Source organism: Sturnira hondurensis, unplaced genomic scaffold, assembly GCF_014824575.4.
Source record: "Sturnira hondurensis isolate 20B ecotype Veracruz unplaced genomic scaffold, ASM1482457v3 Scaffold0014302, whole genome shotgun sequence".
NCBI lineage: Eukaryota > Metazoa > Chordata > Mammalia > Chiroptera > Phyllostomidae > Sturnira > Sturnira hondurensis.
Window position 1 is genome coordinate 4198677 of NW_028086933.1, and position 14492 is coordinate 4213168.

Sequence of the window (14492 nt, forward strand, 5' to 3'; positions counted from 1 at the left end):
GTATAAAGGAATGCATGCATAAATGAATTAATTAACAGATTCATTCAGGAATGTGATGAGATTTCCAGATCTTCAATCCTTGTGATTTTCCAATCCCTGAGTAAATGTTTGTTCCTTCATTATTCTAATTTATTCATTTTTCCATCTCTTCATTCACCAAACATGTACCCAGGACCTGTTATGGAAAGAGGTCAGGGTGCTGTAGATTGTTTATACTCTACAAAGCCCAGGGGGCCTGTGCTAGGCATCAGGGGGTGAGGAGTGAACAAAATATGAATACCCTTCAGCTTATTATGCTCCAGACAGTGTGGTAGTTTGACCCAAATATTTTGGATCAAGCTTATCCTACATACAATGCTCTACTGCATTGGTGCTTTAGAAATATTATAAATATGACTAGACTTCTTAAATAAGGGTTTTGAAGACATTTATTAAGAGTAGAAAAATCCCGAGATACAAATGCAGTTTGAATCCGACTTCTGCCATCAGTCTAGCCTCACGACCCCAGGCAGGTTGCCTAATTGCCGAGGCTCACATAATCTGTAAAATAGAAATGATTTTACCTGTTCAACAACTTGCCTTATAAAGATATTGAGGGTAATATTAAAGATATTAACTGAAATAAGGAATAGTAGCATATTTGGTGAATTTAAAAGCACTACCCAAATGTAACATGCTGGCATTATCAACATTAAGGATAAAATAACAAAGTTTTTGAGGCGGGAACTCTATTTTATAAGCCTTTGTACCTCTGGAACCTACCACAAGGCTGCGTGTACAGTGGGGAGCTCCACAAATGGTAGTTGGTGATGCTAATTTGGTATCTAGTGAAGTGTGGATTTCATTCATTATATAAATTTGTTATCTGTGATTATACACCAGCCAATAAATAGTTGTAGAGCCAAATTGAATTTCAGATAATCACCCAAGAAGTCTGTATTATTGCTCATGCATATGTATGTTGACACCTTCTGAAGTTATGAGTTGTAAATATTTCATATGAAATATATTTTAAGGACCTAATGGTGTCTTACGGATTTTTATTGAGAACTTTAAAGAATATTTTATTTTATACAGAAACACATTCAATAAGGTAGAAATTCTGGCAATATTTCACTCTGAATTATATTAAGATTAAAAGTAATATATTTCAGCACTTGGGTAGATTCATTTTCTTTTTTGGTTTTTTTATGAAAGAAAGTGACAAATCTTCCAGAATATAGTAAGAGATTAATCTATCTAAAATACTCATCTTCCCCAGCTTTTCCCTGGGTTTTAAAAAGTGCTTTAACCAATGTAGAAACTCAATTGACAAAAATTTGTTATTGCAAAACTCACAGTCGCTCTGGCCTTCCTGATATTGGCCCATTTCGTGGTAATGCTAAAACTGAACACCATAGTAACAAATTTGTTTTACTAAAAATATTGAGATAACACAAATAAGACATTAAGTAAACCCTTGCATTAGCTGAGTTGACCTTTCTGAAAAATAAACACTAAGGAAATATTTTAAGGGAGTTCTTTTTTCTTTCTCAACTTAGGGTTCACTTCCAGGCAAATATTGCTTTTGTTTACAAAGAATTCAGTTATTACCTGTTAAATGTGGCAGCAAAGTTTTACTACATGTAATTAAGTTGTAAAACTAAATGGACTTTATGGGTATAATTTCCAATCCCAGCTTTTATATTTTTTAATGAAAAATAACTGATTAGTTTAAGGTACTAATTACTACACTGGCTATAGAGCTTTAAAATATTTAGCTTGTTTTTTAAAATGGGGTATTCAGAATGAAGTTTTTAAAAAGTCCATTAAAAAAGAGTGATGTGTGCTATATTTAATGAATATAGCACTGAACGTTTTCTCTCTATAAATTCAGATGGAAAGAACCTTCACTGACTGTGGTTTGTGGACCACATGTAGTGCTAGCTTCTTCCTCATATGTGGTCACTTAGTTCTCAACAACACAATGATGGTATCTTGATTAGAGAGAAGAAAAATCTAAGACTCTTAGGGATGAAGAAACTTGCCTACAGTCACAAAGCTTTAAAAGTGCTAAAGCTGGATTCCAAACCCACATTTTTGTAATATGGAGTCAGTATTCTCCCCAGTACTTGTACTTGGGGATGTGAACTCAGGGCCTGCGATGGTGGCATTCTAACCTTTCCCAAGTCTAGCATGCTGAGATCTGTTGACTTCACACAGGACCAGAAGACACATTTATCATCTCTAAACTTCTACACAATTTCCTTAAATGTGACAAAATAACTATTATTCACAATACACCTATTGAAAAATATTCACTGGCTACTATTTTATTTCAAGATGGTGGGCTGAACTTGAGATGTTTGTTGGTCAAAACTGGTGAGTTTCTTCCGACATTATCATGCAGAAGACAAGTACAAAATGCCCAGGAGTTGAGTTACATCCCCAAAACTCACTTCTTCAATCATTCTTTCCCTCATTAACATGCTTCTGTTTCCAAATAAATGCAAATGCATCTGATTCTGTCAAAAGGCCAATTTAAAAAGAGGCACTTCCATGAGACTAACTCTATTTCATGATGAGAAATGGGTAAACAGAATTTTAAAGTAACCAACAATCTTTTGTTTCGTTGTTAAAACTGGCTAAGCTGGCCATGTAAAACACACTGGGAGCTCTTAGACAAGGTTAGGGAAGGGGGCAGTTAGGAGGAGATGATTGGCTGGCTCTAGGGTGACATCATCATTTCAGTTCCAAGAGGAGCTGACAAAATCGAGTCCAATCCAACAGGAGTTAGACCCCAGGGGTCAGAGCTATGATAGAGTTTATAACCAAAGCAAGTCTCAGCATTAGTAGGTGTCCCAGTGTGATTAGGGAGGTTGTGGTAGATATTGTTAACTGCATATCCAACATCCATTCTGTCTGTCTTACAAATGGTGACAGAAATTGATACTTGTCTGTAATACGGATTTCCCCATCTTTCAGAATTGGAATTCCCAAATATTATCTGGCCACCCCAAATTTATTTCTCAGCCCCCTGTTCAGCTAGGTGTTGCCATGTGACTGATGGGAGGCAAGCAGAGTGATACATGGAACTTTCAGGAAATATCTTTCAAGTCTCCAAGCTTTCTTTTTTCTAGCTCGTTAGATTATAGATGTGAAGGCTGGAGCAGAACCAGCCATTATAGACTAAGAAATGTGTCATGGACTGAATATTTGTGTTCCCTGCCCTGCCCCCCATTAAAAGTCCTCCTCCAATGTGATGGTATTCGAAGGTGGAGCCTTTGAAAGGTAATTAGGTCTAAGTGACCTCCCGGGAGTGTCCTTCTAAGGAGAGGGAGAGAAACCAGAACTCCCCAGAGCACACACACAAAGAGAAGGTAACGTGAGCTCACAGCGAGCCGGTGGCTGTCTGCAAGCCAGGGAGAGTCCTCACTAAGAAACAAATCTGCCAGCACGTTGATCTTGGACTTCCCATTTTCTAGAATTGTAAGACACAAATGTCTGTCATTTAAGCCACCCAGGGAATGGTATACTGTTAGAGCAGCCCAAGCCGATTAAAACACTGTACAAGTCCCAGGGTGAGGGTAGAAACACTACAAGGTTAAGGGAACCACCTAACCAGCCCTGGACTGCCTACTGCCTATGTTAGTATGAACTTAATTCTAACTGATACACGAATAGAATTCCTATATTACTGGGGGTAGTAATGTACCCAACAACAAAACTATGTTCCCCAGCCTCTCCTGAAATGAAAATTATGATGGAAGGTTTCTGTTAAAAGTGTACAGGGAACCGGAGAAAGTCCCTGTGCCTCCCCTCCTTTCTCCTTCCTACTGCTTGTACAGGGGTGTGGGGGTGCGGCTGTTGCGGACCATGGGAGTCCTTGACATACAGAATAACAGGAGTTTTTCTTCTGTCTTTTCCAAGTTCCCCGATGAGTTTTATCAGTATTGGACCACTTGCTTTTGGATTTCTTTTACACAAAGAAACAAATCTTTTGTTTTGTAAGCCTCCTTATTCTGGGTTTTCTACTAGGTGCAGCCAAATCTAACAAGAAGGTATAGGAAAACTAGGTCAACCTTAGAGACCAGGGTCATGGGGCCTGTGTCTCATCTAGTTGGGGAATTGGAGTGGAAGCAGGAAATTCCTGGCAACAACCTGGCCGACTAGTCATGTTCTCTGTTATATCTCTAGCTCAATGTATGGGTGTCCATCTGGGCCCTGCTCATTAGTGGATAGAAGTAGCTAGTGTGCTGCCTGACCAGGTACTCGTGCTGGGCACAGCTGGGCCTGCAAGGGTCAGGCTTTTAGTACCTGACATGGGCTGGGCAGAGGCAGGAGCAGGCAGGAGCTGACATAGCCTCTTTTAGACACTGTTAAGGCAGGACCGATATGCTGACCCTCTCTCTCTTCTCAGGGCTATAAGCAGCTGGACGACTCTCTAACATCCAGGCTTGTGAGGCTCAGCTTTGCTCCTCTCTCGGTGTCATGTGTGGGCCAGCTGCATCCCTACTGGTCCTCATTTCCCCTACATTGAGCTCATTTACTCTCTGGGGATTAATTTGACTGTGAATACTCTGGACTCCAAAGTGTGGGAAAACTGAAGGCACAAACAACAGCAGCCTGAATGCTACAGGGGCAGAGAGCCTCATGGTTTCTCTTAGTTAGCATCACGTAGGACCCCACATGTGGTTTTGCGCTGGTGACATTTCCTAGTCAGAGACACTTCTAGGCAGTGACTCAAGGAGGCAGCCTGCTGTTGAGCAAGGAGAAGGCAGGTCTGCATGTTGGAGTTCAGAGAACCCTGGGCTCACGTGAGAACCGTCAGCTTGGAGCTTTTGCTAGCAAAGAGGTAAGGTGGGTAGAAACACACTGTGAAATATAGTGCCCTACAGATCATTTTAATCAACAGAGAGAATAACCCTCTAGCCCATTGTTACTGAGACCACAGGGCACTGACTCCTTTCACCAAGCCTGGAGATGGCAGGTTGCCCTCTTGTTAATTTCTGCTCAACAAGGCTGCTCTTGGGAACTATTTTAACAAAAATTCATGTAGATTATTAAAAAATTCATGTAGATTATTTAAAATGGGGAAATAAGAACATTTAGAGTGACTTGCCTCAGAACCTATCTCTTCTCTGGGTTGCCCTATTCAGAATACTATTGCAAACCTGAACGACAGCTTGGTATACCTTCAAAATTAACCATGCTAATAATGGGATGTGCTAATTTTGGTACATATTGGTCATGTACCTCATATACGTGTTAATCATGTACCCAATTTACCATTATTTATCCCATTTCCAAAAGTGTTTTCTGTTAATAGGTGTTATGTGAAGAAATGGTGGTAGAATAATTTTGGGAAATGCTGGGTTAGCATAATTGAGCTGGAAAATTGTTACTGGTGTGTGAGTCTAGTGGGGGAGGAGGGAACTGCTCAACACACGCACCCTAGAGTAAGGGCTTTCATGGCCTCCCCTAGGGAATTTGATGGGGCAGATGACAATGTTCTCTGCCTCTATTAATCAGAGAACAGGCTTCCTTGTATCTAGGCTTGTCTGTTAAATGCTTCCTCCTGAGCTGGCTCACCTGGAGGAACCACTCAGCATCAAAGGAGGAGATGAGATGACTCATGGTCGCCATGGTGGTGCCCCACACCGATTGTTTTGGTGTTTTTCTATGCCTGACATCCTTGGTTTTCTAGCTGTCCATCTATTCTGAGAGCTACTTCATGTCCTCTCTCTGACTCCCTGTTCTTTTTAGGGTAGGCAGAGCTCATCCTGCTGCCTGCAGCCAAGGACATGCCCTAAGGCAGAACTGAATTGCGTCTCTTTACTTCTCAGCTCTCAGAACGTTTAACGGGCTAGTTTGCATTGCGATTTCTCCAAAAGGTGATCAAGAAATCAAGAATGTGGAGTTTTCCAAAAATGTTTGCTCCAGAAGCTCTGCGTCTACACCCCCTTCCAACCCCCCTCAACATCTCTTGGGGTTGACCATCCATGGGACACACAGGTGGAAATACTAATTTAGTAAGTCAATGCTGAGTTAAATTAGAAGACATTTGGTGGTACAGGAGAGTTAATTTTGCTGGAAAAGGTGAACAGTTTTATATAATAAATGCAGGATCTCATAATAGATTTTGTTCTTATCATGGATTCATACTTAATCTTTCTCTGGAGGATGACCGTTGGCTTCACACACACTGTATACATCCTCTGAGCAGGCGATTGGATCCTGAGACCACAGTGGGTACTTGTGGGGCATTTTGTAGAAGCCAAAATACATCTTATTTTCACCCGATCCATTACATCTGCTAATGACTTAGGTCAACTGGGTAAGCAATGTGGTCATCCATAATTAATTTTGCGATTCGTTATAGCCAATTATTTTAACCGCTGGATCATTTGTACTTTTATACAATCTGCAGTCTTCCAGGAGCATACAAAAGCTTAATGGGTTGTATAATGTGCAATCCCTGATCCATGATTAACATGCTGTTTAATGAGTACAATTTTAAGAAAGCTGAAACTTTAGGTCCCCCGCTTCTTCTATAAAGCCAGACACTGAATGAAAAGTTTGCAACAGTAATGGGTTTTGAATGTTTTAAATGGAAGTTAGTCTCACATAAATGAGGTCCTCCTTGCAAGCTGGGAGCATCCCCCGCCCCACCCTTACACAGCATGTGGAGATGTTAATGAACAGGTGCAGCACTGGGAACTAGTTAACACTGATTTCTGGGATTCCAACCCTAGAGGTTCCAATTTAGTAGGTCCAGGCTTGGTGAGGCATGAGCTCTTCCCACAAGTGTACCAGGAAATTTAGATGCAGTTGTTGATGGTTCACACTTGTGGAAATATTAGATTAAATTTATTTGAGGTTTACTGAGTGAGCAGGCTACTGGCTTCACCAGCTGGGGAGATTGGAGACCAAGAGATTGCTCAGGGACGCTTGAGTGTGGTGTTTCTCTCCAATTTCTCTAACTGGTTTCTCTTCCTGGAGAAGCATGTGGCCTCACAAAGGCTGAATGTGATTCAAGAACCAGAGGATCCCAAAATTGTAAGCATTTCCTTAATGCGGGCACACAGCTTGTTAGAGGAAGTTTGTCTGGAGAGGGGAGTTTGTCTGGAATCCCGGGTGTGGAAGGCTGTAGTGTAGCCAGATCTGGGCTTTCCCAGTTCTGTTAGCTTTTACTTTCTGTAGATGCTGTTTCCAAGACCTGGATGTGTAGCAGTTTCAAAGCCATGAGTAGCTGAGATATGCTGTACCTGCTCCCATCTCTTGGCTGCCATGCTTCCAATAATTTTCTGTGTCCTTGGCTAAACACACAGAGCACTTAGTCCAATCTGATAGGCAAGTGAATGTGTGTGCCTGAAATGTGATGGATGCAACAATGGGTTCCAGTTCTTGACCTGTCCTACTGAAGTGCCAGGGGAAAGGTAATGGTTAGTGATAAGATCATTTATTCAATCCTCTAACAATTTCTGAGTATATGGCTTTGCTTCTTACTGGTAACTCGGGGCAGTTACTTAACCTCTGCAGTTTTCTCAGCTGGAAAGTAACACCATAACAAACTTCCCTTTTAGATTGCTGGTAAGGTTAAATGAGATAAGGCATGTAAAATATTTAACGTGATTCTAGGCACAAGGAGCTCGAAAATGTTAACTGTCTTTCTCCTTCTCTCTCTCTTTCTCTCCTGAACGTCCTCTCCTACCTGACCCCTGACCCCTCTCCTACCTGACCCCTGACCCCTCTCTACTCCCTTCTCTAAAGTGACAGGCAGTTCCAGAATTTCCATTTAGGAAGGACACTTGGTTTATACAATCACATTAGAGGTTGAAGAGGCTGAGCTAGAAAAATTGTTTTAAGATTGAGCTTGCCAAGTGTAGTCTTCCTCAGATTATCTACTTATCTGGGATGGCTCAGCATGGGACACTGCAGTGGCCACAGGCTGTTCCTTGACACCACCAGGTACAATGTCAAGGACCTTGGAATATACAAAGACAATAGAGACACTCACTTTCCTTAGGGAGAATAATCTTGGGAGACATTTGTGGTTCGATTAGCCAGCCTGTAAATAAGGCAACTTATATTACTCATGTTAGAACGGAGGTACCCTTGGCTAAGAGACCATAAAAGATGGAGCGATTAATTCTTGGACAATGTGTTATCTCTATATTTAGAATCAGAAAAAAAATCTGCCTGTCTGCTAAAAATAATAACACAGTTGTATGTCTATTGCATCAAGTAGATTATTAGGGAGAATATAAGCAAAGGCAATACTGTCTATATCAAAGTGTATCTAAGGCTCAGAAAGAAAGTGGTGGCGGGAGGATCTGAAGGACTTTTTCCCCACAGCAGAGTTCTGATTTCACACACCGACCTTGTTAAGGAAGTTCTGCTTTTTCGCAGAAGTAGTGAAGGTAAAGTTGAGAGATACTAGGAAAAACCAATGTTTGCCTTTAGTTGTAGGCAATAAATTGTGTGGGAAATGCCAATTTCAAAATTCCTCCTTTCTACATGATTCAATGTAAGACAGAATCATTGTTGTTGACTATCAAATCCATCTCAAAGACTCAAAAATCATTAATGTCCAATAATACTGATTTGTTTTCTGTTAAATCTGAGTCTTGCGGGGTCTATAAGTCTTTCCTTTGGCAGAAAATTCAATAATTTGTTATCAGTGAAAGTAAAGTAGTCTCGAAAATGTTTAGTTTGGTTTTGCTGTTACACACCTTCAGTCCATAAAATGCTGGTTGTGTCTCTATAATTCTTTCCTGGAGAATTAATTAAGTTTCTTGTTTCTGAAATTTACAACATGACTATGTTTTTGTTGGAGGTCTGGTGGGAATTCTTATTTATTTTTGGTCTTCACTTTATGGGAACAACTTCCATGTTAAAAATTGCAGAGCAGAAAACCACAGGCCAATAATACTTTGATATGACAAGTTTTTCTAGCTTATTTGTTCAGATGAAAATAAGATTGGCAGCATCAAAACCTGGCAGAGAGAATTTTTAAAAATTTCCTTCTTGGAAGTTTTCATATTAAAAAAATATGCTCATTTTCAAACATTAAGCTTGTATCTCAAAGTAGTCTTTATTGAACGACAAATACTGTGTTGTCCAGCAGTGAAAAATCCCATAATATAAAGATATTCACTGGGGAAAGCTCATGGAACACACGTGCATGAAAGTCTCTTGAGAGAACCAGACAATGCATTTTTAATGGCCTCGAAATCCAAATAGTAGAACGCAAAGCTTAGTTAGCTTGAGAGTACCCCAATGTGGAGTTTGAGTCTGTTTAAAGTTAGAGAATTTTTTACGGGATTGAGACAAGAGCTTCTTTGAGAAAGACCTTGGTGCTGTCAGTTTCCACTCACCAGGCTCACTCAGTCTAACCCAGGTGGACTCCAAGTTTCTGATTTCCTTCTGTCCATGCACTTTGAAATTAGGAGTACTTTTTGAGAAAAAGGCATATTTGGAAAACTGAAGAGGTTACATTGGGGGAGCCACTGATATGTTTGCCCCCTAGATTTTGTTTATTTATTTATTCAGAGGGGGGAGGGAGAGTGAAACAGAGGGAGAGAAACATTGATGAGAGAGAGAAACATCCATCTGTTGCTATTTGAACGCACCTGGACCTGGACAAACCTGCAACCCCAGCATGTGCCCTGACCGTGAATCCAACCGGCGATGTTCTGCTTCGCTGTGACGATGCCCAACCAACTGAGTCACACTAGTCAGGGCAATGGCACATTTAAATGTGTTGCAAGTAGTAACAAATGTTTCCAGAGAGACCAGTCCTTGTCAGTCTTCATACCTCCTTAGTTAGATTCTTTCCCCAGGATTCTGGAGGTTGGCTTGCTTGTGCAACATTGCTCCTTCTTCACTATTGGACACTTGGCGGAAGGGGAACCCAGCCAGGAGAGGGCTGAGCCAATCAGATTCTCTTTCTTAGGCTTTGCGTGAAGGGACCTGGAATGGCGAATAGTCTGTACTGATCTGAAATGTTTCTCAGCATTTGGGGCTGCGGGCAGAGGCATGTATCTGAGTAACATTCTGATGATATAGGAGAGCTGAGATGCCGGTCAGACAGAGAAAGAGGATCTCGGAGAGGCCCCAGGGAATAGAACTTCCCTGGCTTGAAAAGCAGATTCTGTGGCCTCCAGGGAAGTGCAGGAGGTAGTCTCAGTCTGCGCTTGCACTTCCGGTTCTGAGAAGCTTTGGGGTCACTTCACTTGCTGCTCCTGTGTGTGACTCTGCTGTTATTTGCAACTACAAAAGCCTGACCAGGACAGAGATGAGATTATTAGTGCTGTGGCTTCTCTGTTTTAAACACTGTTTTATAAATTTGCATGAACTTATACCAGTTATTTGCAGCACTGACTATGAAGGTGGGTTTGGCTTTCCAAGACAGAGAAAATTCTCTGTTGGAGTTAAGGATGAGTGGAGTCACCGAATGACCTTTGAGTATATAGCTTGCCAAAAGCCAATCAGGCCATCTGCCTCTCCTTAGAAGTGAACCCGGTCCATTGCCAATGAACCTGTAACTCAGAGACAAAAGTAACACCTGAAACAACCAGAGAACAATTGAAAGCAGAAAATGAGTACATGCCACATCATGGGGTACTGACTAGATGTGAATTAGATCTGAGGAGGGGAGGGGAGGCCAGAATGGATCCTTGGAATGAGAGAGTCAGGAAGTGAGCTACAAAAAAGAGGGTTCAGTCTCTGAATGGGCATCTGAGCTAGGGTGGAGGAGGGTGTCAGCCAGGGCAGGGAGGTAGGAGGGCGCGCGTGTGCGCATCCCATGTGTTTGTGAATGCCGAATGTCTCTGCAGGTGGAGTCCTGTCCTCACCCTGAGCCCCTGGTTTACTTGGGCAGACAAGACACATAGCAAGGAAAGTGCATTTGAAATGGACTGCAAGACAAGGAGTGGATGAAATGTTTTAACTAGGAAGTCAGAGAAGGAAAAGTTCGTTATGACCTGGAAGGAGTATAAGCAGAATGAATGGACTGAGAAATGGTAGGCAGGAGAGTGGTTTGGAAATGAAGCTGGTGGAGCTGGTGGGCCAGGTGCTGAGAAGTATGAACCCAGGCTGACAAAGACGTGTAACAGTGGTTCTCACACTTTCGTTCATGATGAAAGCCTTTTCTTAGTAAATCTGAAGTGGAAGCTCCATGAACAAAACAGATGAAAATGACAGATCTGGGTGAAGGGGAGGAATGGGTCTGGGACCCACCTCTTCGACGCCATGTCCTCCACCCTGCCCCAGAGGCTTGTCCACAGTACTCAGGCGCTCCTCTAGAAATTGCTTGAAATTGCAGAGCAGTAGGAAGTAGGAGTGATTACAGAGTTGGGCTGGTGGGTGAGCAGTACAAATGCACTGGACGCTTACTGCTGGGTGAACCGGAATACGGAGGGGATAGGGAAAGGAGAAAAAAACAGGTGACTGAGTATCTCAGGTGCGAGGGGCTGAGGGCTCCCTCTGTGAGTGGGAGTGAAGGGGAACAGAGGGAATGGAGAGGAGACACCTGTCCTGCCTCTCATGTCTATCAAAAATGATCATTAGACCTTCCACTGTCCCTTGACTTTCATTTCTGGTGCTGGTGCACATAATCTCCTTTAGAATATTGAGTGAGGAGTTTCCAGCATGTCCCCAAGCTGCAATCCTTACGCTGGGAATAAAGAAATGTTAATAGATGAGCAGTGCCAATTGCTTAATTCTCAGAGTTCAACTCATAGGTGTTCCTTCTAGAAGCACACCTGTCTCTCCTCTTCCAGATGTAAGCTGTCTTTCATGTATTTCTGACATTTTTACGGTTTCCTGCTTAGGAAGAAAGTGTGCTTCCCAGGGGTTTATATTAAATTGAATTGATTGTCAGGCAGATTGAAGAGTTACAACAAAAAAGAAAGCAGGCCACACTCATCTCCCTAGCTCTTTATGTTCATGCATGATTTTTTCCTGCTTCCAAATTAAGTTTTTATTGGTTTTGTCCAGTTATCCCAAATTTCCACCCGCACACACCGAGCCATTTGAGCTGCTTTCAATGAGTGGTAAGGTTACAATGACACAGACCCTGAGCAGGGACACTGATGGACTCACCCATTCATCCACATCCACAGCCACATTCTTCATGAACCAAGCTGAGCCGATTGAAATATCTTAGCAACCAATCTGCATTACCCGTATTGAAGTAATTCGGAGAGCAGGAAAATAACATTTGTCCAAAGGGAAAGACTAGTGTGTGAGGCTCAGATTCTGAGTTCCTAAATGGCCAAATTCACATCGCAGTTAAGAACCTAAGGAAATCCACATACTAAAATAGTAGGAAAACAACAACAACAACAACAACAACAAAACCATGACCTTTCAAGATGGTCATTATTTGCTAATTAAATATAAAAATTCCCTTGTGAAATTAAAAGTGGAGCCAATACAACTGGACCAAATATTTCTGAGCAAACATTTGTGAAGCACAATTCTGTTTGTGCCATTCCTCTGTTCACACACTCTGTAAGATAAAAATCAGGCCTCTCTCTGGCGCGACTCAAGCCTGCCTTGCCAGCCACGTCTCTACCCACTGCCCCCAGGCACCCCACAGACACAGTCCCCAGGTTTCCCCCACCGCCCCGAGCGGAGCTTTTGCTCCTGCTGCTATGAGTCCCTGGAATGTCTGTGCTGCCATCCTGCCGGAAGCCTGTGGAAGCCCCACCACCTGGTTTCCGTGCCACTGTTTCCTTCTATGAACACTTGCCCCCAGTGTCCCTGGAAGAGACGCCCTCTTTCCTTTGCCTTCCTTTAAAGGTTTGAACTGTGTTTATAGGGCATTTTCCTATTTTTCTCTTAAAAGATAGTTGGATATGTGATTTATAAACTCTATGTGTGGCCTGTAAGCCTTGATTGATAAATTGATAACAGTGGGGAAATGTGGGCTTTGGGATCAAACTGACCTGAGTTCAAATTTTAGGTCCACCGCCAAGTATCTGGGCTTAAGCAAATTCTATGTCCATCTGGGGCCTGCAGGTCAGCTGTTAAACAGGAATCATGATAACCGTCTCCTGGGGTAAGAGGTAGTGCCAGAGAGAATGCCAGAGATCAGGGGTGTGAAGTCCAAGCTGGCCCCTGACTTCCAGTAGACACCTACTGAATGTTAATTGGCCTTTGGTCTATTCCACATCATGTAGTATAGTTCATTCCCTACAGCGTAAGGGGCTCAGGAACGTTTTCCAAATTGAGTTAAATTGAATAAGGCATTAGGGTTGGGACTTTGCCAACAACATTAATTCTTTTCAGACCTCTTAGTACTACTTAGTACATCTAAATAATAATGTGAAAAATAGACCAGAAAGCAAAGCACTATGTTTTATATTTATTTTTATTTTTTCTGTAAGGAGGAGACACTTTTGCTGGGGGTCAGCAGGCAAACAGAAAACATGATGAGGACTTTTTCTCCGGCACCTTCTGCCTCAGTCCTAGACTTGAATTCTCTTCTGGGCAAAGACGTGGCTGGCTTACAGACCTCTGGGATGGAGAAACCATGGATGGCCTGCCCAACTTCATGGCAGTCAGGGCCAGCAGACGTGGAGAATAAGCTCTGGCCTGTCTGTGGGCTCTGGGGAGATATAAGCCCCCAGCCTCAATAGCTCTGGCTTTGTGGCATGCTTCGGATGATTAAGCAATGTGCTTCATAAAGCCGTAATAGAACTTCTATAAGGTACCTGAGCTCGGACAGTGTAAAGCATCTGATTCACACCCAAAGAACCGTTTTCATCAGAAGTCTGATGTTTTATTGTTAGTGGCTTCCATACTGAGACTGAAGAATCATAAATTCATACTTGGATAGATTTTTCTGATCTTAAGAAGGTACTACTTGTTAGTTGCAAACAATTTGGAAAGTATGAAAAGCACATGACATACCAAAATATTAAGATATTTTTTATCTTAAAAAATGATTACATACTCTAAATGCTGTTTTGTAGACTGTGTTAGTATCTAAAGAATTTATTGTATTCATTTTGCTGTGTCAATAAACTTTCTTCTACAATACCGAGTTGACAGCTGCCTAGTATGTCATTGCATAAAGGTTCTGAGTTTTACTTATCCAATTCCTTAGAGTGGAAATTTTTAGTAAACACATAACAGGCCCCAGCAAGATTTGAACTCTCGAACCCTGGTTTACAAGACCAGTGCTCTAACCCCTGAGCTATAGGGCCCCACTCCTAGAATGGAAATTTTTAATAATGCCAAAATAGATATTCTTTTATATATATCATTCCACATATTCTTTTTGGATAAATTCCTAGAAAAAAGATTGCTAGATAGAGTGCATGTGTAAATGTTGCCAAATTTCAACATTTGTGCCCAATTTTTATTTTTTATTATTTGAGAGTTACATTACTTCCAATTTTATTACTCCTGTAAGGTATACAGTGAAAACATCCTTGAACATATTTCTTTTGCAGCTCTATTGTTTCCTTAGGGTAAAATCCTTAGAAATACGAGTGCAG

At 41.8% G+C, this 14492-nt stretch overlaps 1 non-coding gene across 1 annotated transcript; it reads right to left on the reverse strand.

The window, feature by feature from the left end:
• Positions 1–14125: 14125 nt before the first annotated feature.
• Positions 14126–14198, reverse strand: TRNAT-UGU (transfer RNA threonine (anticodon UGU)). Its single transcript has one exon. It is a non-coding gene; the product is annotated as a tRNA-Thr (tRNA).
• Between the last annotated feature and the right edge of the window lie 294 nt (positions 14199–14492).